At 45.1% G+C, this 24,294-nt stretch overlaps 1 protein-coding gene across 1 annotated transcript in view; it reads right to left on the bottom strand.

Moving 5' to 3' along the window:
* Window positions 1–24,294, bottom strand: part of EPHB1 (EPH receptor B1) — a 446,620-nt gene that overhangs the window by 147,890 nt on the left and 274,436 nt on the right. The gene's annotated exons all lie outside the window — the stretch shown is intronic.

Here is a 24,294-nt window from a genome sequence, read left to right as displayed (position 1 = left end):
CTTAACTTTGTCTCATCTGTAAAGACTTTTGAGCCCAGACATCTGGTCTCTTCCTTGCTGATCCCTCACAAGATTGATCCTGCCTACCCTACTTCCCCAAGGCCTCTCCTTATTATCTCAGCCCCCACTCTTCCTGTCCCCATGAAACCTACTCTGGCTCATCCTCCTTTGAGACTGGGTAAAATTTACTGACTGGTCGACTTGTTTGGCTTTCTCACACACCTCATTACTTCATTCAACAAACATTTACTGTGTTCCTGCTGAAAACATGACATAGGGAATTCAAGAATAGAGCCTGCCTTCAAGGAGCTCTCGATCCAATGAAGTCATATAAATCTAATACAATGTGATCATTGTATAATGGAAGTGCCATTATAATGGTTTCTACTTATAGAAAGCTAATCTTCTCAAATGTATTGTTCCCTCCTGGAAAGTGCAGCATATTCTTTAATAATAGCAGTAGCCACCATCTGTTAACTTGTCTTGTTAAGTGCTTTCCATGCGTTACTCTATGGGGTAGCTATTATTATCTCCATTTTGCTAATGAGGAAACTGGGCCATGGAGAGGTTACAAAAGTTACCAAGGATCACACAGTGGGAGAAATGATAGTGATGATGTACACACAAACTATTTGAAAAATATCCACTGCTTTTCTGCTAAGACAAGAAGAAAGAATTGTTTCCTATGCTGTGAAAGTTATCTCACTCCATTGCTCACTTAAGGTGAGGAAAAGGTTTCAGTTTCTCCAGACGTGTGCTGGGTGGGGTGCCATTTTGGACAGGAAGGAATCTCCGAAACACAATGTTCTGGAATGGCACAACCCAAATGTGTCCCATGGGATCCACATTCTTTGGATTGTTAACACCTATGACAAAAGGGTACTATGGCCAGATATTTTGAAATGCTGATTTTAAAAGTTCATCTTATTCTTTGTTGAGAACTTTTTAAACTTTTAAAAATGCTATGTTTTTTCACCAAGAAGCCTTACTTTGCAGAGCATCCCCTGGGATCAGGGAAGACACTGGAGTGAATGTTGTTTCCCAGGTTTGGGGAAACAATGTCAGTTGCGACCCATGTAAAAAGGGACGACTTCCTGACTCATCTCAGCACATTCAGAAGAAACTTCTTTGTAGAAAGAAAAAAGTACTGTTTGAGTCTTTACTAAAGATCTAACACATAAAACATGAAAGGGAGAAGCTCTGAATGGCAAAAGTATCCGAGGAGACTTTGGCTTACTAATCCATCTTTCCCAGCCCACTCATTACGGTTCCTCTCTCTGTTTTTCTCCCTCTTTCCTTTTCTTCTTTCCATATCTCTCCTCATTTCCTGTGAGAAACACTTGCCACTTTTCCTAATAAATCCCCAGCCTTCCTGGCCCCGTTTGGTTCTGCAGCCAGTGAATACAGACAAATCCTAGGCCTGTGCTGCCTGGACTCGGCAGGAGCTCTGTCTGGCCCCTGCCGTGCTGTAATTTTCTTAATGTACCAGTCCAACAAGAACAAGGTGTTTTCCATTTCTTTCCAGCACGTAAAAGCCTCCTCACTTTACATTTAATAAGTTAACAGCATAAACAATTGTCTTGATATCCACAAGTGGCAGGGGGATGTGGAAAGTGCCTCCTCTGAGGTTTCTGATGGAGGACAGTAGCTCTGGGTGACTGAGTCTCTGAATTCCAAGGTGTCCACAAGAGGAGGAAGTGGAGGTGAGGAGGTCCAAGCTGGACATCAGGGAGAGAAGCTTGGGGAGTGGTTGAGGAGAGAGGTTCCAGGAAGGGGTATGACTCCATTCTCCCCAGAGAAACAAGCATCTGGAAATGGTCAGACAGTCCTGAGTTCAATTCTTGGCTCTGCTAGCTCCTAGCTTGATGAACACTGGCAAGTTATATCATCCCTCAGAGCCTCAATTTGCTCATCTGCATAAAAGGTCTATGAAAAAGAACTGTAAATTTCTCACAATAACTCCCACAGATTATTAGAAATTAATAAACTCAAATATTAAATGTCGCTAGCATCAATGTGTGCTAAATAATGCTAACTCCTCTCCATCCCAACTTACCCACTCCTTTAAAGCACAAAAAACAAGGTTTCTTTGCAGGGACGTTTAGAATTCAGGGTCAGAATATAAATTTCAAGTCCCAAAGTGGGCAAATAAATCCTGGAACCCAATGGAAGAATGTGTTTCTACATATATTATTTCCGTTACGTATAATGGGTGAATCATATCTACAAAATATATTTTACATATAATTACAAAATGTATGAATCTCCTTAATACTCAGACTTTATAACTTAATACTTTCATAAAATCTGTCTAGGCATGCCTTAATTTATAAAGGAAGCAGTATTCCTAAATTCATTTATTAAAGTTTTTTTTTTTTTTTTTTTACTTTAAGTTGTGGGATACACGTGCAGAATGTGCAGGTTTGTTACATAGGGATACATGTGCCATTGTGGTTTGCTGCACCTATCAACCCATCATCTAGGTTTTAAGCCCTGCATGCATTAGGTATTTGTCCTAATGCTATCCTTCCCCTTGCCCCTGCCCCGCAACAGGCCCCAGGGTGTGATGTTCCCCTCCCTGTGTCCATGTGTTCTCTTTGTTCAACTCCTACTTACGAGTGAGAACATGTGGTGTTTGGTTTTCTGTTTCTGTGTTAGTTTGCTGAGAATGATGGTTTCCAGCTTCGTCCATGTCCCTGCAAAGGGCATGAACTCATTCTTTTTTATGGCTGCATAGTATTCCATGGTGTATATGTGCCACTTTTTCTTTATCCAGTCTATCATTGATGGGCATTTGGGTTGGTTCCAAGTCTTTGCTACTGTAAATACTGCTACAGTAAACATACGTGTGCATGTGTCTTTATAGTAGAATGATTTATAATCTTTTGGGTACATGCCCAGTAATTTATTAAACTTTTACGTTGTTGTGCTATACTTTCTCATAGAATTCATGCTGAAAACAAGGGTTAAAGTGCCAGGCTAATCCACAAAGCCCTTTTAACTTATCTTGTATCAGGTGCCATTAATCAGAAACAAAAGTTAACAATATTTTTTCACTAGAAATTTAACATAGAAAGATAGATAAGAAAACTATTCTGTCACTTGAGAAAAAGCAGCTTTAACTTGGGGTGATAAATAAAGCTTCTGGGTGGATTCTGATGAAGAATATTCAGGCCAAGAGAAGCAAAAGCAAATGGCCTTTGGAGCCAGGTCAGTCACTTAAGAATATAAAGCAGCCGGGAGTCACACAGTGCAGAGCAGTGGAGACCCTGGCAGCCTGGAAACTGCTCACCTGCGTAAAGACTCTACAATTTCAAACAATAATAATTAAATACAGCGGTAGCCTAACCAAACACATTTCAGCACTTTCAGGCAACTTAAGGTAAATAACAGAGTTCTCTGCTTTCATATCATTTCAAAACTCAGGAGTTCCTTTACAGAATTACAGTCAGCACTATTGCTACAGTTGGGAGCCCCTCATTCAACAAATATTTATTGAGGATCAACTTCTAGCCAGGCACCAGGCTAGAGGAATAGAGCAGGGCGCAGATGGGGTAGCTGACATTAGGAATCCCCCCTTCCTGGTAAGGGAGGTGGATGATGGAATGCTGCTTCTGATACAGCAGGATCTGTGCTATGCTTGTGTGCACACAGGGGACCAGGTGGATGGATGTACACCTTTTGCAGAGTCTCCTTATAAGATGAGAGTCACAAGAAACTTTATAAAAGAAGCAGTATTCGTGAGTTCATTTATTAACCTTTTAGATTGTAACTTGTAACCACACTTGTGCTATACTTTCTCATAGAATTCATGCTTTAAACAATGGTTAAAAGTGTCACTTCAGGCCGGGCGTCGTGGCTCACACTTGTAATCCCAACACTTTGGGAGGCCGAGGTGGGTGGATTACCTGAGATCAGAAGTTTGAGACCTGCCTGGCCAACATGGCAAAACCCTGTCTCTACTAAAAATACAAAAAAAAAAAAAAAAAATTAGCTGGGTGTCATGGCATGTGCCTGTAATCCCAGCTACTCAGGATGTTGAGGCAGGAGAATCGCTTGAACTCAGGATGCGGAGGTTGCAGTGAGCCGAGATCGTGCCACTGCACTCCAGCCTGGGTGACAGAGTGAGACTCTGTCTCATTAAAAAAAAAAAAGTATCATTTCTTAGTACTTGGCAATGGTGATTAAACAGTTTACTGTGATGGTTAGGAGATGAAATTCAGAAGGAGAGGAAAAGACAAAGGGAGAAGAAAAGAGATGGAAGAACAGGAGAAGTAGGAACGGAAATTAGGTCAGAAAGTGCCTAGCTTTGGACTTCACAGGGGAGAGTTCCATTACGTTTCCAGGAGGTGGGTAGAAAGAGAAGAGCCGCCGGCACCTTGCTGTGTATTCGCATTAAGAACTTTGTCAATGGGACAACGTAACTTGGAGGGCTGGACGTTTCTAACACCAGTGCAGCCTACAATTGCCTTGTTTCCTTAAGAGAAGGGGGTTTCCTTTCCTCCATTGTAAGTGATTGCAGTTCAGACAGAAGGCCTAGAAACTTGCATAGCCAAAGCTTTTGGATGGCACCCCTCCCCTCGACCTCAGCACACATCTCTTTCCTCACCCCCAACTTCAGAAAAGGGGAGGAGACAAGACCTGAGCACCCCGTGCCTAAACATGTATATATTTTCCATTCAACAGACAAAACACACATTTGCCTCCCTGTTCAAGTGCCAAGGGATAGGTGCATGTCACCTCTGGCTGGTATCCAGAAGGTCACCTTGAAACGCCCACCCAACTTCTCAGCACCTCAGCAATATAACAAATGACCTTCTGCTTACTATACTCTCGAGACACTCCTCTCCTCCTGTCCCCGCACACAGACTTCCAGTGACACTGAGTCTATCACCTATAGTACTATTACTTTATAAAGAAACAGATTAAGTGTCTCATAAACAGTGCAGTGATTGAGATAATGGAAAGCGCTTCTCGTCCCCATCTGCAGCATCAGGTTATGAAGCATTTCCAAGCAGCCAGGAAGAGGAAATTAATAGAAGCAAGAGGGAATAACCACTTTTATGCAATTTCCTCAGGAGATAGTGGACCATCTAATCTTTATTGGAGCCCTTTAACCTGTCACTCAGCACTCACCAGAGCCTCTTTAGCTCTCACAATTTTTCTTGATATCAAAGGAAGATAAAACGGAGATCTCAAAATATTATTTTATAATTTTCAGATGTGGAGGGTGCATGTTACCTCTGCCCTTCCCCCTCTCAAATGAGGCCTCAAAAACAACATTTATATGCAGCATAAATGTGGGAGAGCTTAACTATTCTCAGTGCATGGTCTAGGGGGTCAGAGCTACACTGCAGGGAGGAAGTCTCTCCTTGCATTTTAAATGTGATTCTTCCCTCCACCGCCACCTTCTGTCCTTGCTCTTTCTTTTTAATAATCTGATTACTTCTTCTGATCTATTTTTTCCCCCAAATGAGTTTGCAAAGGTTCATGCCAATGAATATTCATACCCTGCTTAAGAACCGGGTGCCTTTTTCTCAAGGCAGGTGCAGCTCAGCAGCTGGCTCAGGGAAGTCAGCCTGCCCCATGGGGCAACTGGGAGAGAGGCAAGGTACATGCTTCTGGCCAGGAAGAAGGAGGTTCACAGCCCAGAGTTCATTGCTCCTACAACCTCCCTTTCCTTTATCTTACGCTTTGCTATCATTCTGTAAGACAGGCAGAAGAGCCTCTCTCAGCAGCTGCTAAGAATTGTGTGATAGGTGTGGTGTTGGTGGACAAGAAATTCCTGTGGGTCATGCAAACAGCTCTGCATAGCTCCTTCCATAGGTCTTGTGGCCCCACACTGGGCCACTATTTAAAGCCACTTCTGTGGCCAAATGTCTCCATCGCCTTCACATTACTGGTGGCTGACCAAATAGGTTCCCAGTGCTGAAATTTCAGGCCTGGTGAAACTCCCTAGAAGGAAGTGGCATGAGGTCTCTGCACTGGGATTCCTCTGTCTATTCTCAAAAGCAGTCTTTGCTTTCCCATAATGGGTTTTCCTGAACAGCCCCAGGACATTCCATTGGGACTCAAAGCCTTATGGGAGCTCCCATTTCCCCTTATATTCATGGCAATGTGTTGAGAAAACTGATGGCAAAGAAATATTTCCCAAGCACCCATCCATTGGTCCATTCTTCCATCCATCCATCCATCCATCGAATGTACTAGTTTGAAAGCTCTCTGAAGGTGGATACTAGGTGTTGTCATCTTTGTATTTCCCTTTCCCCAGTGCTTAGCACAAACCTTACACATAGACATACACATTCTACGGCTAACTGAATGAGTGTTCACTGAAGGACTGCTGTGATAAGACCCAAAAGATAAAAGCTGTGATGATAATAATAATGACAACAACGAATATGATATTAATATTAGAGAATGTGAGATAATGAGCACTCCCACACAAAGTGTGGATTCTTTTTTTTTTTTTTTGAGACAGGGTCTCACTCTGTTGCCCAGACTGGAGGGCAGTGGCGCAATCTTGGCTCACCACAACCTCCGCCTCCCAGGGTCAAGCAATTCTCCTGTCTCAGCCTCCCGAGTAGCAGGGATTACAGGAAAGCGCCACTACCACCTAACTAATTTTTGTATTTTTAGTACAGATGGGATTTTACCGTGTTGGCCAGGCTTGTTCTGAGCACCTGACCACAAAGGATCCATCCACCTCGGCTTCCCAAAGTGCTGGGATTACTGGAGTAAGCCAACGTGCCCAGCCAAAGTGTGGATCCTTATCATTTCCTGGGAGAATTATTTGATGTGTATTAAGAGCTTCAAAATGTTGAAAGCTTTGATTCAACAATCTTATTTCTAAAAACTTATTCTAGAAAAAAAAAGCAAGCAGGTGTGGGAAAAAATTTCTGTTCATTGATGTTCATCACAGTGTTATCTATAATACGGAAGAAAGAAAGAAGAGAGAAAGGGAGAGAGAGGAACTTAAAAGTCTGATAATAAGGTATTGACTAAATAAATTATGCAACATTCATATAATGGAATATTGCACAGCAGTTAAAATTGTGACTTGGAAAAATATTATAAAAGTGTGATCTAAAACTATAGAGTATGAGACTATGAACTTCATTTTACACACACACACACTCAAACGTATCATACTCAGCAAAATGGAAAATAAAATCTGGGAATGGTGACATTATTATTATGTTTCTGTACTTTATCAATGTTTTGTATTACATATACATGACTTTAGTAATCAAAGAAATTCTCATCCAGTACATTTAAAAATCTTGCAGAGGACACAAAAATATGAATGACAACCTCCAATTCCAAGGAGTTGAGCTGAGCATAGCAGGTCAGGGTGAAGTGTTTACCAATACAATGTCTACAGCAGAGGTGAAGATGCTCTGTGCCAGAGGTCTTTAGAGGAAGGGGAGAGTGGGTTGCTGTTGGAAGGCTGCCTAGAGGAGGTGGTTCACGCACAGGGCCTCAAAGGATGGGTAAAAGTTGGCACAGAGGGAGGATGGGAGGATGAAGCAAAGGGAAAAGATTGCACCAAGACTCAGAGAGAGCAGGATCCCTAGCTTACCTGGGGAAACTTTGAGAGTAGTTGTAGAAGATGCCAAGAATATGAAGCATTTATGGGGGCCATGGTGGGAGGATGGCTGGGGCGCATTTACTTCTACATCAACCTGGGCACTTGGAGCCAAATGAGTCTCCAGTTCTTGCCTCCCTGGGCCTGCTGCCAGCTGTAATGGCCTGTGCAGAAGAGACACTTAGCTGTGTCATACACTTGTATCACTCATGGTGACACTTGCTGAAATTGATGAATGCTGAAGGCACCATGACACAGAAGAGACTGTAACTTACTGTGCAATTAAGTTGTTCAGACAGCAGTAGCAGTAGCAAGCCTAGAATGCATCCGCGTGGAAGTTGTTAAAGAAGTGGGCCAGAGTGGGGGTGCTTTGCCTTGATAAAATGGGGAGATCACTGGTCAGGACTGAAGGGTGACAAACAGAAGAGCAGTGTCTCAAGGGAGAGGGACAGACACTCAGGTCCTGATGGCAGCCTGTTCCTAGAGTGTAGCCAGGACCTTCAGAGCCAGGGTCCTGTCCGGTTGTAGGAGGCTGTGCTGGGCATCAGTTTTTCTCAGAAGAGAGTCCAGGCCTGGATCCTACAATCCTGGTCCAAGGTCAGTGATTAGGGAGCGAAGATAGCCATAAAGCAAGCCCAGGTGTTTTGCAGTGATCTAGGCCAGGTTCTCAAATTGGTCTCCAAATCAGCAGTGCTATGGACTAAAAGTTGCCCCTCAAAAAAAAAAAAGAAAAAAAAATCATACGTTGAAGCCTAATTCCTAATGTAATTTTGTTTGTTTGTTTGTTTTTTGTTTTGTTTTTGTAGACAGAGTCTTGCTCTGTCGCCCAGGCTGGAGTGCAGTGGCGTGATCTCAGCTCACTGCAACCTCCGCCTCCAGGGTTCAAGCGACTCTCCTGCCTCAGCCTCCAAAGTAGCTGGGACTACAGGCATGGCCACCACGCCTGGCTAACTTTTGTTTTTTAAGTAGAGACGGGGTTTCACCGTGTTAGCCAGGACGGTCTTGATCTCCTGACCTCGTGATCTGCCCCCCTTGGCCTCCCAAAGTGCTGGCACTACAGGCATGAGCCATTGCGCCTGGTCCCAAATGTGATACTATTTGGAGGTGAGGGCTCTGTGGAGTAATTAAGTCATGAGGGTGGAGCCCTCATAAATGGGATTAATGGCCTAATAAGAAGAAATACGAGAGAGCTTTCTTTCTGCCGTGTAAGGACACAATGAGCAGATGGTCATCTGCAAACCAGGAAATGGGCCCTCACCAGACCCTGGATCTTCTGGCACATTGATCTTGGACTTCCTAGTATTCAGAACTGTGAGAAATAAATGTTTATTGTTTAAGCCACCCAGTATTTGTTACAGCAACTTGAACTAAGACAAGTAGCATCAGTGCCACCTGGGAAGGTATAGAATGCAGAATCTCAGATCCTCCTCCAGGCCTACTGAACCAGAAAATCTGGAGATGTGACTCAGTAATCCGAATTTTATCAAGCCCACCAGGCGATTCTGGTATAGCTCTAGTTTAAGAACCACTGCTCTAGGCCATCTGGAAGAATGCAGATATGGGGTCTGAAAAACTTCCACATTCTGGCTGTGTGATCTTAAGCAAGTTATTTAAACTTTGACTCTCAGCCCCTCATTTGTAAAAAGGGGTGCTAAGGTGACTTCCTTCCCATAGCTATTGTGAAGATCAGTATAATACATGTAAAATTCCTGGAATATAGTATCTCCTCAATAAATATCCTCAAGATGTTTTCCACAAGGAGCCAGGCTGAATGTTTTCATCAACAATTCACTTGAAAGTATTTATTGACCACCTATAATATACTTGGAGGTGTGCTAGGTATTGTGATATATCAATGGAGGAAAAACACAAAGATGTTCCCCATGTGGAATTGACATCCTGGTGAAGGAAGACAGACTTTAAGCTGGAAATTCCAACGGATGGGATTGAGGTGGCATAGAAGGGCCACAGTAGGGACCTAACCCACCCTCGGAGGGCCTTCGGAAAGCGACATCTAAGTGAAGGCGTAAAGAAGATACAAGCCCCCTATGACAGGCAGAGGTAAGGTAGGTTAGTGAGAGGAGGTACAGAAGCTTCCAGGTGGAGAGAGCAGCCTGTGAAAAGGCCCTGGAGAATGAAAATGACTCAGTCAAGGACCTGAGCACAGTGCCTTCAGGGGCCCTGAGTGCTCAGGCTCAGGCAGAGAGCCTGTGTGGGGTGGGTGGGATCCGTAGGCAAGTGAGGCAGCTGAGCGCTTGGAGGGGCAGCCTGAGCTCATGTCACCCACTCAGCCCATGGCTTTACCCTGAAGTCCATGGAAGCCACTTGATAGGCTTGAAATTGGGAAGAAACAGAATCAGATTTTGTTTCTAAAGGATCACACTCGCTGCTGGGAAATGAACGGACTGGAGGAGTGGGGACATTTACAGGAAGATTCAGTAGCCCACAAAAGGTGATAATGGATTAGGATAGTGGGAACAGAGAGAAGTAGATAGGTTCAAGAGCCATCTAGAAGAGAAGGGTCTGGCAAATGATTGGGGATTGCTCATTCATTCAACAGATAAGCACTGAGCCCCTACTAGATGCCAGGCCCTGGGTTGGGTGCAAGGAGTCAAAGACTGCAACCTGTTGTCTGCTTGTGTCCCTGCTATCCTGCTGACCCCAGAAAGCCTGCCCTCTATATTTCATCCCCTAGGGCTGGGCATTTTCCTCTTCCTGGAGTCCTCTTTTAGAAATCCAATACTTTGGCAGTGGGCTCACTGTCCCTATAACTTTGGGGGGAATATTGGGAGTGGCAGTACGAAGGGTCCAGAGCAGAGAAGGTGAGAGTCTCACTCAGAGACTAGGACTGATTTGGCTCTTCCTGCAGCAGCTGCGTCTGTGCCCCAAGTCTGTCCCTTGACCACTGGCCTGCAGACAAAGCTAGAGGAACAACGTTTGTGTCTATGTGGGAGAGAAACCAATCTTCAGACTCAGGAATCTGCAGAGTGGCCAGAAGAGCCTTCTGGACTTTGGAATGGTACAGGGAACAGACCTCTGACTAGAGATTCCCGCCCCTGAAGCTGCAGCATTACCTGCATCTCCTCCATAGCAGGCCAACTGGACAGCCAGTAGCTGCTGAGCTCCCCATGGGCTGGTTCCTTAGCTTTAAGCCAACAGAGGGGTCAGGAAGGGTACAATGCTGCAGCACCGAGGAAGACAGAGACCGCAGAGAAGAGGGAAAGCAGGAGGGAGAAGGTTTAGCTGGGAACAACTGCACTTCCTTACAGAGAGGGAAACTGAGGCCAGAGAAGGTGCTTGCCTTTCTTAGGTCACCCAGGAAGCAGGGGCTCAGCTGAACTTATTCCTTGGCCCTGCCTGCCTCAGAATAGAATGGCAAGGGAAGGACATGGGAGGAGTTGTGGAGGAGGCAGCCGACAGGCCCCTCCTGTCCATGGCCCAGCCCCAGGAGAAACAGCATAAACATCTCGGTCTGCCCCCACAGACACCCGACATTCTGGAGCCTACACACTGGACATGGGGGGACTCTGGGGAAGGAGGCAATAATGCAGCTAACAGGGAAGTAAGGGACCACTGGGCAGAGACTGGGAAGGGGCAGGGTCTGGTCCTTCACTCTACAAGGCTCTTACAACCTTGAAATGATCAGCATGGAGGGGAGTGGGACAGAGCAGGTTCACAGCAGCCAGACACCAGCAAGGCTGATGTCGCTGTGTGCTGGCCTGCCCTCTTTCCCAGGGCTTGGTGGAGAAGTAGGACCCAGAGAGGCAGATGGCCTAATGGTGCTCAAGCTCCTCTTTCTATGGAATTTATACAAATGAAATAATCACATGTAGCTCAAAGATTTAACTATGAGGGCATTCATGACAATATTGTTTATAGCAAGAAAAAATTAATAACAGCTTAAAAGCCCTAAAATAAGGGGTCAGATCAATAAATTATAGTGCATCCATAAATGGAAAATCATGACCCCATCAAGAAAGATGGTGAAAACCTGTGGTTAGTGACATCTAAAAATATTGGCAAATAGTGGGAACAAATATTTTTCTTAAAGATTTCACTTTTTTATAGTGATGAGATTATGCACATTTTAAAAATCTTTTATGATCTATATTTTCCAATTTTTATGCAGTGAACTTATAATACTTTTTTGAATAGAAAACGATTTTTTTTTTTTTGAGACAGGGTCTCACTCTGTTACCCAGGTTGGAGTGCAGTGGTGTAATCTCAGCTTGCTGCAACCTCTGCCTTGAGGGTTCAAGCGATTCTCCCACCACAGCTTCCTGAATACCTGGGACTACAGGCACCTGCCACCAGGCCTAGTTAATTATTTTCGTATTTTTTAGTAGAGACAGGGTTTCATCATGTTGGCCAAGCTGGTCTTGAACTCCTGACCTCAAGTGATCTGCCCATATTGGCCTCCAAAAATGCCGGGATTACAGGCGTGGGCCACCATGTCTGGCTAAAAAAGATTTTTTCAAATAGTGGAAGATTTTTTCAAATAGTAGGCAGGAGTAGTGTGAGTGGTGTGGGAAGAAGGCGAAAAATGAGGCCCCACTGGCAGCAGGACAAGGCAGAGAGGGCAGTGGAGTGCGGGGAGTGGCCTGGGAGTTGGCACAGAAGGACCCCACTCAAGTCCAGCCTTTCTGTGAACCATCATGTCTCTGTGTCCCCAACTCCACCTCCTCACTCATGTTAGTGTACCCTAAAAATCTCTTTTGAAGGATGAGCTCTTTTCCTTTTATAGACATTCTCTCATTCCCTCAACACACATCTAGGGAGCACTTTCTGTGTGCGCTGAGATACATATCAGATAGTCACTGCCTTTATATTGGGTAAGAACAGGGCCATTGTCATGGAGTGAGGAATTCCAGATATGCAGGAATCAGAAGTGTAAGGGGGTCTGGAGGAGCCCCCAGTGCAGAGGCAGCAAGCAGCTAAATGGGGGTGGAATTCTTAAGATGTTGGACTCCAGGCTAGGTGTGGTGGCTCCCGCCTGTAATCCCAGGACTTTGGGAGGCTAAGGCGGGTAGATCACTTGAGCCTAGGAGTTCAAGATCAGCCTGGTCAACACGGCAAAACTTCATTTCTACTAAAAATACAAAAAATTAGCCGGGAGTAGTGGTGCATGCCTGTAGTCCCAGCTACTCAGGAGGCTGAGGCAGGAGAATTGCTTGAACCCGGGAAGTGGAGGTTGCAGTGAGCCGAGATTGTGCCACTGCACTCCAGCCAGGGTGACAGAGAGACACTCTGCTGGAAGGAAGGAAGGAAGGAAGGAAGGAAGGAAGGAAGGAAGGAAGGAAGGAAGGAAGGAAAAGATGTTGGACTCCAGAGTCAGGACCGTGCCCTCCTTGAGAAGATGTGATGTCACAGCTAAGCAGGAGACAGGGAAACAGTGTCAGTTCTCAGAGGGCAGAGCAGGGAGGTAAAGGAAGTGATAAGCCCATGCTGGAGGGCAGCGGGGAGGAACCTGTGCTTTAGAAGAGAGCAGAAGCACCCTACCAGCAGCCAAGATGGACTCTTTAAAGGGAGGTATCCCCTTTGCACTTCATTCTCAACCAAGAGGGAGATGCTTCACGGGGCCCCTGGGACCCAACAGAAGGGAGGGTCCCATCACTTTGGTCACTCTGAGAGCCCCAGGTCATTTATCCTTCTTGGGTGCTAGGTCTAGGTCTCCGCTGCATCAACAAGGACAGGGGAATCCCCAACTGTCCCCTCCCTAGGCCCAGTCTCCACCCTCCTCAGTGCCCAGCTGCCAGTGTTCTAAAAACACCATCAATCTGGTAGCTCTGGGCAGGGGATGAGCAGGACATATGCTGGCAGTCAGGCTGCTTCCCACGTTTTCAAACCGAATTGTTTTTCTTTTGAGAAAAACCTTATTTTTTAAGCACTTTCCCTGACACAGACCTTAATGGATTCCGTTAAAAAAAAATTTATAACCAAGTTCTTAAGATAAATGAAGATGACTTCTCACTGTGTTTCTATCTAAAGGCTGGACAATGACAAGAAGCCACCCAGAGTTTCTCACTTTTTCCAGAGCCCCAGACGCACAGGTTGGCCACCAGGGCACACATAGGTCAGCCAGGTCTGCTGAGTGGTCACACCCAGGACAGGCACTGCTTTCACTTGCTCTCTCTGCTTTTCACAGAGCAAATAGGAAACACACACACACAAGCAACTGTGTTTAGATGTATCACACAAATCTCATTTACTCTCCAAACTCTGACGAGGCAAATACAACTCTTCTCTTAGGGAAGGTTGCTATTGTTCCTTCCTTTCCAGGCTTCCTCACCCCAGAGTTTGGTGAGCCCACAAATTACAGACAGACAGGGCTGGAAAAGACCTTAGAAATACCTTTTAGAATAGGGGCCACCAATACCCAGCACAGATACTGTCACCACCTCTCCATGCCTGCCATGGCAGATATTGCTAATCAATCCCGGCACTCATTCCCACTCAACCCACAGCAGAGTGCTGAGACTTTAACACAATGTTCCAGGCAGAAACTATCTGTGATTGAATTGCCACATCACAGACCTATGATGGCAAAAATGAGGCCCAGAGAAGGCAATGACTTGGCCAGAGGTGCAGGAGAACCAGAACAAGTCATGGCGTCAGTGTCTGCTCCACCTGCTTAGATGGCCCCATCATAAGCATGAGCCTGCTGCAGCACTATGGAGCTCACCCCCACCCCCATCCCAACTGCCTCAACTCTTTCTCCTTCTCAGCTTTGTAGTTGGTCATACTGCACAGCCTCCTCTCCAACTGGGATGCAAGGGCATCTAATTATTCTCTCTGTGTGCAACAGGGAAGAGCTGCATTCTGTCTAAGTAAGTGTAGCTAAGAGGTGCTGCATCTCAAGAGAAGGTCAAGTGCTGCATATGTATAATGTAAGATTAAGATTTTCCCCTTCTGTGGTGTACTTGATAAAATAATTTTGCTGTGACCTTTACAGAAACCCAGGAGTAGAAATGGGCTCAGTGGAATTTCCAGCTTCTCCCCAGGTCACAAAGTCATAAACACATAAATCTATAATGATATTACACAGCATTCAAGTGGGACAAGTAAGCAAAAGAAATAATTTTTACTTCTTTTAATGGCAGAGCAAAAGCTTTGAGGCTGAAATTCTCAGCCTAAATTATCAGAGCTGTCTTGACAGATAAGGGGCAGAAACCCTTCCCCATACACTGTCCTGTCCTTGCCTGTCTGCCCAAACAGTGTGGCACTGTAGACATGGGCATGGACCTCCCTAAGCAGATTATTTAGAGGAAAGTGGTCTGTTCAAGGTCATGGAGGAATCAGTCAGGTCTAACTGGCTCTGCGACAATGTTGCCAGGGGGGTTTTTTCAGCCAGATCTCAGCTCCTAAATTGCAGTGATAGTGGATGTAGCACTTTGCAAGTCTAGAGTCAATTCTTAAAAAGTGAAATAACCATGAATAATAATCAATATTGAAATAAGGTTATAGTCATCCCAAAAGATTCTCCAAGTAAGAGTTACTATGACAAGGCAGAATATATGCATGAGATTTCTCCAAAAGGCTGAAGGCAGAGAGATTTGGCAGAATTCATTTTGTCTGACCTGCAACTTTTGCTCAGGACCTCACCAACTCTGAAGCAGACTTTGAAAAGAGAAGTGGGGCTTGCAAGTTCTGGAATAGGAGGACAACCTCCTTTTGAGCACCCGAGCAGAGCCAGCTATAGGCACTGGATCCCTGGAGATCATGTGAATGGACCAGTGGGTGTTACGAATCAGATCAGCTGGGTGAGGCCTCCCACTGTGACAGAGGCAGCAAAGGGTTGGACAGTCAGATTCTTTCCTGAGATCATTTATTTCTAGGTGCTGAGAGGTAATTTCCAGAGTGCACTGTGTCCTTCTTATTTTCAGTTTCCTGGATGAACATTAGTATCACCAACTGCCTTCAGGTTTGTCAGTGAAACACAATTAGGGAAGAAGCTTGCAGCAGAGATTAGAGGTGTTAAGGATACACTTAGCACTTAGATCTCAATGCACACTTAGGGAAGCCATTCAACTGAAGGCTCAGCACATCAGGAAGAACCTAGAGAAGGAGCAGCAGATGAGGATCTCAGGGAAGGCCCAGAGGGAGGAATGGGGTAAAGGAGCAGCAGGCACTGCTGAGCAACTTGAGAAAGGACTTCCCCAAAGCAAACAGCAACCCAGAGCTGAAGGAATGACAGGAGCCTAGCTGGACAGGTGAACACGACATTGCTCCCTCTCATGCCCAGGAAGGGGCCTGCTCTCTTGTGCCCGCTCTCACCTTTCAGGCTTTCAGGTCAGGCCAGCAAAGGCCTCTTAACAAATGAGAGACTGGTATGAGACGCACGGCCAAGCCCTCCTACCCTCAGCACCTGATGAGTCTCGCTTCACCCTTCCAAGACAAGGTCTATGTGCCAAGCTACCCACCACGTGTTAAAATTGGTTGTAAAGTTGTGTTGGTATTAATAACAATTGTTTTATTAATAATAACAACAACAAGAATTTAAGCATGTATCACAGGCCAGGTATGTTACTCAGAATAATCCCATTTTATCCTCACAACAGCTCCAGGAGACAAGTGCTACAATTATTCCCATTTTGCACATTAAAAAACTGAGGCTCAAATAAGTCCCACCGCTGGTGGTACACCTGGAAATTGAATGCAGGCTGCTGACTCCAGAGACTTGATAGCTTACTGGCTGGAGTATTTTTATACCAAGTAAATTTACCTGGAATAAACAAAAACTATTGTGTATAACCACTTATGTTAAACATCAACTATGCCAACATAACTTCCTGGAGAAAGGAGTACCAGCTTCAGTTACAGACTCTACTACTTAGAGCCATGGGAAGCAAGTCCTATAACCTTTTTGAGCCTCAGTTTCCTCATGTGTAAAAATTAGTCCCTGTCTCATAGAGTTGTTTTGATGATTGAATGAAATAGAAAATATAAATGTTTGATACAATATCTGGCATGAAATAACTGCTCAATTAAAAGTATTAATAGCTGTTAATATTTTCTATTATAAAATGATAATATGTTCAGTACGTGTAATCACCTTGCTAATGTTTTCTATTTTTCAAAGTCAACATTTTCCCCTACCATATGAGACATTCCCATCAAGCTTTGATAATGCATGAGTATTGGCTTGAATCACTAAGATCTAGGGATACAAGGAGAAGTAGTATCCTATGTGACTTCTGGGAGAAAGTTAGCTCTTCTTCCACCCTTCCTCATTTTTGCTGGCTGAAAAGTAGACATGATGGTTGGAACTCAAGCAGCCATCTTCAACTATGAGGTGGAAACTGTGTGCTAAGAATGTCAAAACAACAAAGTAGAATGCACCTGGGTTTCCAACATCACACCATGGAGTGCCATCCAACCTGGACTTATTTTACATGAGAAAAAAAAACCTGTATTTTTAAAACCCACAATTATCTTTCATTTTTATGTTCCTTACAGACAAATGTAATCTTAACATTTCTTTTCGATGAAACTATATGAGAAGATAGTAGCATTTCCATTTCACTGACAGTGATACTGAGGCTCAGAGATAAAACAATTTGCCAAATATTTCCCAGCTAGTCTGTCATGGAGGTATAATTCACCACCAGGTCTGTCTGGCTTCACAGCTGATGCCCTTTCCAGCTATTTACTATGGTAAGTTATCTATGGGGGTGGGGACATTCTGTAACAATGGGCTTATGTACTCAGGCTCAAAGAGTCACATGTTCAAGTCAACATGAGTTCAGATGAGAGGCTTAGGAAAGGGACAAGATGAATATCTTTTCTACTCACTTAGGGCATCTTGTCCTACTTTTCCTGCCTCTAAAGGAAGAGAAAAAAAATAAGTATGGTCTATGTCACATGCTGGCTCTGAGTCCCTCTGAGTTCCTGCCTGCCTGAATTCCTGACCAGATGTAAAAACGTGATGCATGGATGTGGCTGCTGGGTATTCTACAGAGGCCTGCTCTCAAAGGCAAATTCATCCTTACAGTGGCTTCTGGTGCACAGAGAAAAATGAATAGAGTGTAAATGCTGGTGAGATTGGCTGCTTTTTCCAGAGGATGCTTGGGCAGCACAGCAGCAGGGCAGGCAGTGAGCATTCACTGATGCGAACTCTTCCTACCTCTAGTGGGTGTCGGCTCCCTAGAATATAAGTTTTTGCTATTTGTATGACATATGGGCATCTAATTGCAATAATAATTATTACAATAATAATTATATTATTGTGCATGGATATCCTAATCCAGATTTGCTAGACGAGCTGACTACATTTATGCTCACTTCCCACATAACTTCAGGATGGGATGTTAGGGACAGATGCAGCCAGGCTGCTGCCCATCAGCATAAAGGGCACAGAACAGTGAATGCCAAGGAAACCACATGCATTGAAACCTGGATTTCATCATCATTAGGCTAATAATCATTATAATCCTATGAAACTTCATTATTGAATTCCCCCTTTACCATTTCCACATGTAATGCTCATTTGTTAATAACCAAGATAAAGGTCCATAAAACAATATTGCTCCCATGTAACACAGCTTCCTTCTCATTCTCAGTAAGAATCCAGACTTTCAGCAGAGGAATCTAAGTGCTTCACCAAGATGTGTCAATTATTTCAAGATGACAGGTATTCGATTCCCAAATTCATCAGTGGGGGCTAAAAATGTATTGGTTCATCAAGCAAAGCACATTTCTGGAAGCACTCTCACCATTTGGGAATCAAATAATAATTGCAATACCAACACCTTGACTTTCTAATGGAATTTTTCAGGAGCTAAAGGGTTTTGACACATTCCCCCAACAACCCACTCTCAGATTTATCTTCTTTGTAGGCTTTTGCAATAGTAAAGGTACTGGTTTTATTTTTCCCATTTTGCAGAAGAAACTCAGATTCTCAACTCAGAAGTTGAGTGACTTACATAAGCAAAGCATGCTGGAGGCAAAAAATAGAGAACAGCTCTTTCACTGTGAAGCTCCAATCACTTGACTATACAGCTTCAGCAACATCACTCCTTGAATTCAAGCCCTGAGCTGGCCACTCTGACTTTACAGAGAAGAGTAAGCTAGAGTCCCCATTCTCAAGGGACTTCCACAAAATTCAGTGGAAGAACCAAATGTTAACAATAATTATAAAACAGCATGTGAGTGTGAAAAGAGAAGCATATAGAGGGGTGGGGAGAGAACAGGCAGTCTCCTCTCTATATTAGTTGGGAGAGTGAGGGTCCTGGTGGAGATGACAACTGATGCGGGCTTTGAAGCATTCACAGGAGTTTACTAGGTAGGTAAAATGAAGGTAGGCACTCCAGGGTGAGAAAATTTCATGTACAAAGGCATGGTGGTGGAAAGAGTCAAGGATGTTTAGCAGCTTGCTAGTGTCATTGCCGTATACCCATCACCAACCTAATCAAGCAGAAGATTTTGTGTTTGTGAGAAGAGAGATTGAGTGTTCCAAATAAGCTGGGAAGTCTTGAAGGGGGGCACGATGTTGAACTGAGTCTTGAAATAAGTAGGGAGCATGGATATGTTTCAGGAACACCCTCCCCCAACCCCACTTCTGAGTTTCTCTTGAGGCATGCCTACCAATTCCTCACTCTTCTGGTCCTCCTCCTTCCCACCACCAGAGGTCATTAAGGATCCTGTTGGGCCTGGCTGACTCTGGATGGCTGAATGTAGGCAGCTCAGTCCTGGAAGGGGCTGCCCGGACTTCCTAACCCTAACATGGATGCCCTCCTACCACCCCCAACGTATCTGTCTGCATCTTCTCATATCTCTTTTGTGCAGAGTAGAACAACAGAAATGCAAAGAGGCCCTTCTGTGGAAAGGGAGTTTGTAGGAAGCTTCTTTCTTCTCTCCAGGGCCCTAGCCTTTCTCTAGGCACACACTGATGCCTTTCTCCTGGGGAGGCCTCCCCTCAGCTCTTAATCAGGGGCTGCACTTCAGTTCTTTCCAGAGCCCACTGTGGATTTATGATTTAATTTGTGTGTAAGGCACTAAGAAATGATTTCAGGGCTGGTCACTTAAGAAATGATTAAAGACCATCATTTCAAACCCACAGCACTCCCTAGGGGAAAAGAAGCAGTCTGAGACAGAAGGAGGTGTTAATAATATGCTGAGATGGACATGTGGCAGGGGATGCCAGTCACCTGGGGAAGACAGAGGCAGGGAGGGCAAGGCCCAGCTGCCTCATTGCTGTGAGCTGTGTGTGTGCTGAGGAGCACTGGGCAATGCTGAGAGGCCTGGGTCCTCAGGACAAGATGAGACACCCGCATCAAACATTCGTGATGCTATCTTTGTCCAGACAGGCAGATTCCATTTGAGGCAGGCACAATAAAAAACCAGGCTGTCTCCATTCCTTGGCATCTTTACAATCTCAGAGCAGTAAACCTGGGCTCCAAGGTGGGTGATTCCAGTTGGGAGAAGGAAGCAACCACTCATAAAGGCTTCAGCCCTCCAGAAGCTTTCCATGTGTTGACATCGACCAGAAACCTGCATGCAAGAGTTCTAAATCACTCTTGATATCTCTTCCAAGAGAACAGCCAAATGTCTCACTGCACCAGTTTATGTGGTGTGGCTATAAAGTTCTGAGACCAGGTAATGAACTTGGGAAGACACGCTTAGCTTCCCTTCAGGAATTCCTCAAAGTCAGGGTTGCTCTCGTTGCCTCTTTGTGTTAATCAACTAACTCAGCCATTGGAGAACATAGGTGAGCCCTAGGCCAGGTCTGCTCGTGGCTGCACAGATAAGGGGTCATTTTTATTAAAGCCAGTGGCTCAGAATGTTGCAGAAGACAGCAATGGGTCAATGAAATTCACCCTGAATACTGACTCTGAATACCCAGGTTCCAGAATCAGTTCCTAAACCCTTGCTACCTGTGAGGTTGTAGCCTCTCTGAGCCACAGCGAACTCATCTGTGAAATGGGGATAAGGAAGGTAAATAAGAGCAATTCCCTCACCTTTGCTGTTTATTGGTGAACACATACAAGGCTTGATTTTAGTGTTCATTACAGCTCCTACGTCTGCTTATCTGGGCCTATCAAACATCCATGATGATAAGTGATACTTTGACATTTGTAAGCTTCTTTTATTATGAATAGCAAAAACAACTGCAAGTGTACATTCTCATTCATGTTCTACAATATCTCGCAATAGAAGGACCGTGGAGCTGCTGGGTAGAACCATGGAGAGGCCCCTGGGAATGAGGGAGCTGAACCTCAGCCAGCTCCGCAGCAAATGAGTGTGACTCACCTTCTCTGGACTGCAATTGCCTTCTCTGTGAAATGAATGGTTAGATTAAACGCATTCATCTGCCATTCCTTTAACACAGGCTCGCTCTCTGTCATTCATTCATCATGCAGCCAGTCAGCACACACCTCCGTTAAGCAAGGGTCCTATATGACACAACAGCCAGCAAGGTGCAGTGCTTGCCACAAGGAGTTCTCATGCCCTGACCTCAAAGACTTCTTCCAGCTCCATGAGGCTAATCTAACCATGGGCACTGTCTTTTCTAGGCTATACGGGTGGGTGAGCTGAGGCACCCAGAAATTAAAGGATGTGCTCACCCAGCGTGTCAGAAGCAAGGTGGAGACTCAGCTCATCAGGATTTGGGCCTCCTGGAGAGATTTTCCCATTAGTGTGCAGGGCATCTCCATCAATAAAGATACCAACCATAATGAAGATAAATATTTTGCAATAAACTGTCGCTTTTTCACATAGCAAAAAGCTATTCCAATTAAACACACTTTGGTCTTTCTTTCCTTTACTTTTATTTCATTTTTCTTGGCATATCCCTAAGCTAAAGAAAAAAAATCTATTCTTGAAAAGGCAGGCAGAGGGACAGCCCACTCCAACGAAGATTCTACCCACTGCCTCAGTAGCGATTTCACCATCCTGCCACCACAAACACACCTACTGAACTGTCATCATCACCTGCTCCTGGGAAGGGAGGGGGCCCCAAGGTGAGCCTGGAGCCTCATGTAAACCAGGGGCTCAAGAACTAGTCTGTGTTTTCTGGGCAGCTTGGGGATGGAGTGAGAGGGACAGAGGATACAATGGACTCATTTGGCCTCTGTTAGTTTTAATATGCAGGCCTTAATTAACATATGTAGCACTAACTTCTACATACTACGCACAAAACTAAAAGCTCCAGTTAGAAAAATAGGAGAACAGCAGGTGGGAGTATCACCACCTTCTCCCACCTGTACCTCCTCAGCTTGGGAGAAGGTGTTCCTGGTGACAGAAATTAATCCCCCTTCCATCCACCCCCCTTATTCTCACCCTCAGTCTCATTTCATGCCATTTCTGCTGGGATCCGAGCCTTGCCCTAATGGCTTCATCCTCTCTTCTGTATTTTCAACCTGTCTATTGGACTTTTCCTGTGGACAGCCCAAGGCAAATGTCTCAAAGCCTGTTGCTTCCCTAACCCTCCCTCCCTTCCCACATCCAACTGTCACCAGGTCCTGTCATCTCTACATTCTGAGCTATTGTTAAATCTCCCTCTTTATATACCTGCCTCAGCCAGGCCTTCCTCTTGTCACTAGCTCCCTAATTTCCCCCCTGCTGCTTTCTCCTCTGTACACCTGCCAGAGTTCCCACAACACAGATCTGACACTGCCCTTTCCCGTCTAAAACCCTGAGGGCTCCCCAGCCTTCTCAATGGAGCAATGCCCTGATATGACTTTTCTACAGCTGCTCCGATGGGATCATCAGGCCGTGCTCACTTTTCCAGTCTCTCCCTGTCCCAGCCTCCCAAATACCATCTAGAATTCCAGGCAAATGGAAGACTGGCCCCCGGTGAACACAGCTGGACATGGCTTTCTGGCTTCCTCTGCCTGGCTGCCTGAGGAGCTCCCATCCACATGCAGAATCGCTCAGGCCCCTCACGCGGAAGCACTTCCTGCTTTGTGCCAGCTCTTGACTTCCACATGCCTCAATTGCAGAACGTCCCACACTGGGTATGACTGCTCACCTGCTTGCCTCCCCTGCCAAACTGCTCCCTGCCCCCAGTACCCTATGAATCAGCCTGCCAGTACCTAGACAATACTCATGGACTTGTATTAAATAAGCAGAAACTTGGGACTAGACAAGTGAGACTTTCAAGAGCTCTTTTTTACTTTTCCCTACTATGTGACTTATACTCTTCCAATATTTTGCTCACATGAATCCCACTATCTGGGGTGTCCTTCTCTCCCATCTCTAAACCTGAAATGTGTCCTATTCTCTATAGCTTAGCTCACATTCCATCCTATCCATGAAAGTATCCCTCTTTTTCCAGTTGGCATGTCTCCTTCCAGAATCCCCTTAGCACTGTCCCTATGGGATGTGGAATCTGGGAGCCCAGGTATAGATCCTCTCAAGAGCTATGTGGTGACCACAGGCAAGTCACTAACTTCTCTAAGCCTCAGGATCCCCATCTGTAAATTAGGAATGTGATAATGCATGTACAGTGATTTGCATGGCAAGTACTCAGAAGAGTTAGTTCTTCATCATCATTATCATCATCATCATCATTTGGTCTCTCAAGAAACTCTTTTGAGAGCACAGCCTGTAACAAGTTTATCTGTGCACACTTCTGTGTCCAAGGTCCTGCCCAGCCCATGTGGCTGTTTCAAGTACTTGTTGAACTGAGTTAATTGTAAGATTGTATATCTGCAATGGTTCTTTGGCTCTCATGTCTGTCCGTGGTGCCCCTGCAGTTCTCCCATGGAACATGGCTTCCCCAGTCTCTTCTCTCAGTCTTGACCCAGTTTTAAGGTCCTTTGGGGACAAGCCACATTTCTTGTAAGCCTCTGAGTCCTGCCTACCCTGCCAATCACCCATGCTGGGAAGAGCCTGCATTTCATGCCTCCCAGCCTGGGCCTTCTGCTTGGATCTCCCCACTCCTGCTGCCGTTCCATCTGCCTGACAGGGAAGCATACACAGCCCTCCTCCTTTTCTTCTCCTCTTTCCCTGCAGAAGCTATGCAGCTCTGTGTTTTCTACCCACAGCAAATTGGTGAGCATTTTGTGCCCTCTTGCTGTCCTGATGTTGGCCCTGCCTCTGCATCCATGATCATTGCCCTTTAGGTATGGAAGGGGTCACATCCACATCAGTGGATTGTCTGCTGGCAAATCAGCCCCATTATACTCCTCTCAGGCTCAGAGGGGCTGGAAACATGTAAGCCATATTTCCCAGAATACCAGCCTCTAGGGGTCTGGGTTACAGTCCACCAACAAGAAGCACTCCTACCAGACACAGGAGGTGAAGAGAGCAGAAGCTCCTTGGGCAGCGGTGGCGAGCAGCCCACGGGTTTTGGCAGACATGACATTTTGCAGTAACCTCCAGGTTTTTTCTATGCACTACTTGCCTCAGCACTAGAAGCACTGACCATCCCTGCCAGGGTCTTCTGGCTACTGGCTCCCTAATAATTAGTGGCCAACCTAAAAGTCCTCAGTGGCCTATACTAACCTTTGTCTCTCCATCCTCATGAGATTTTTGTAAGCCCTTTAGCAAATCTGATTCTACTCAAAAACCCTGGAATATTTTTACATAAACTCCCTCCACCTTCCATACACATGGTTAATACACAGCTTTTTTTTCCTAAAATAGGTTAAAATAATTATCCCCAAAGACTTAAGCCGCACATTCTGAGAACTTGTGAGGAACATATTCAAAGGTACCAAGACTATGAAATTCCTCAAAGACTCCACATGCTCTGGTGATGACAG

Source organism: Pongo pygmaeus, chromosome 2, assembly GCF_028885625.2.
Source record: "Pongo pygmaeus isolate AG05252 chromosome 2, NHGRI_mPonPyg2-v2.0_pri, whole genome shotgun sequence".
Lineage (NCBI taxonomy): Eukaryota > Metazoa > Chordata > Mammalia > Primates > Hominidae > Pongo > Pongo pygmaeus.
Note: the sequence above shows the minus strand (reverse complement) of the source record. Positions and strands in the feature narration are given on the sequence as shown.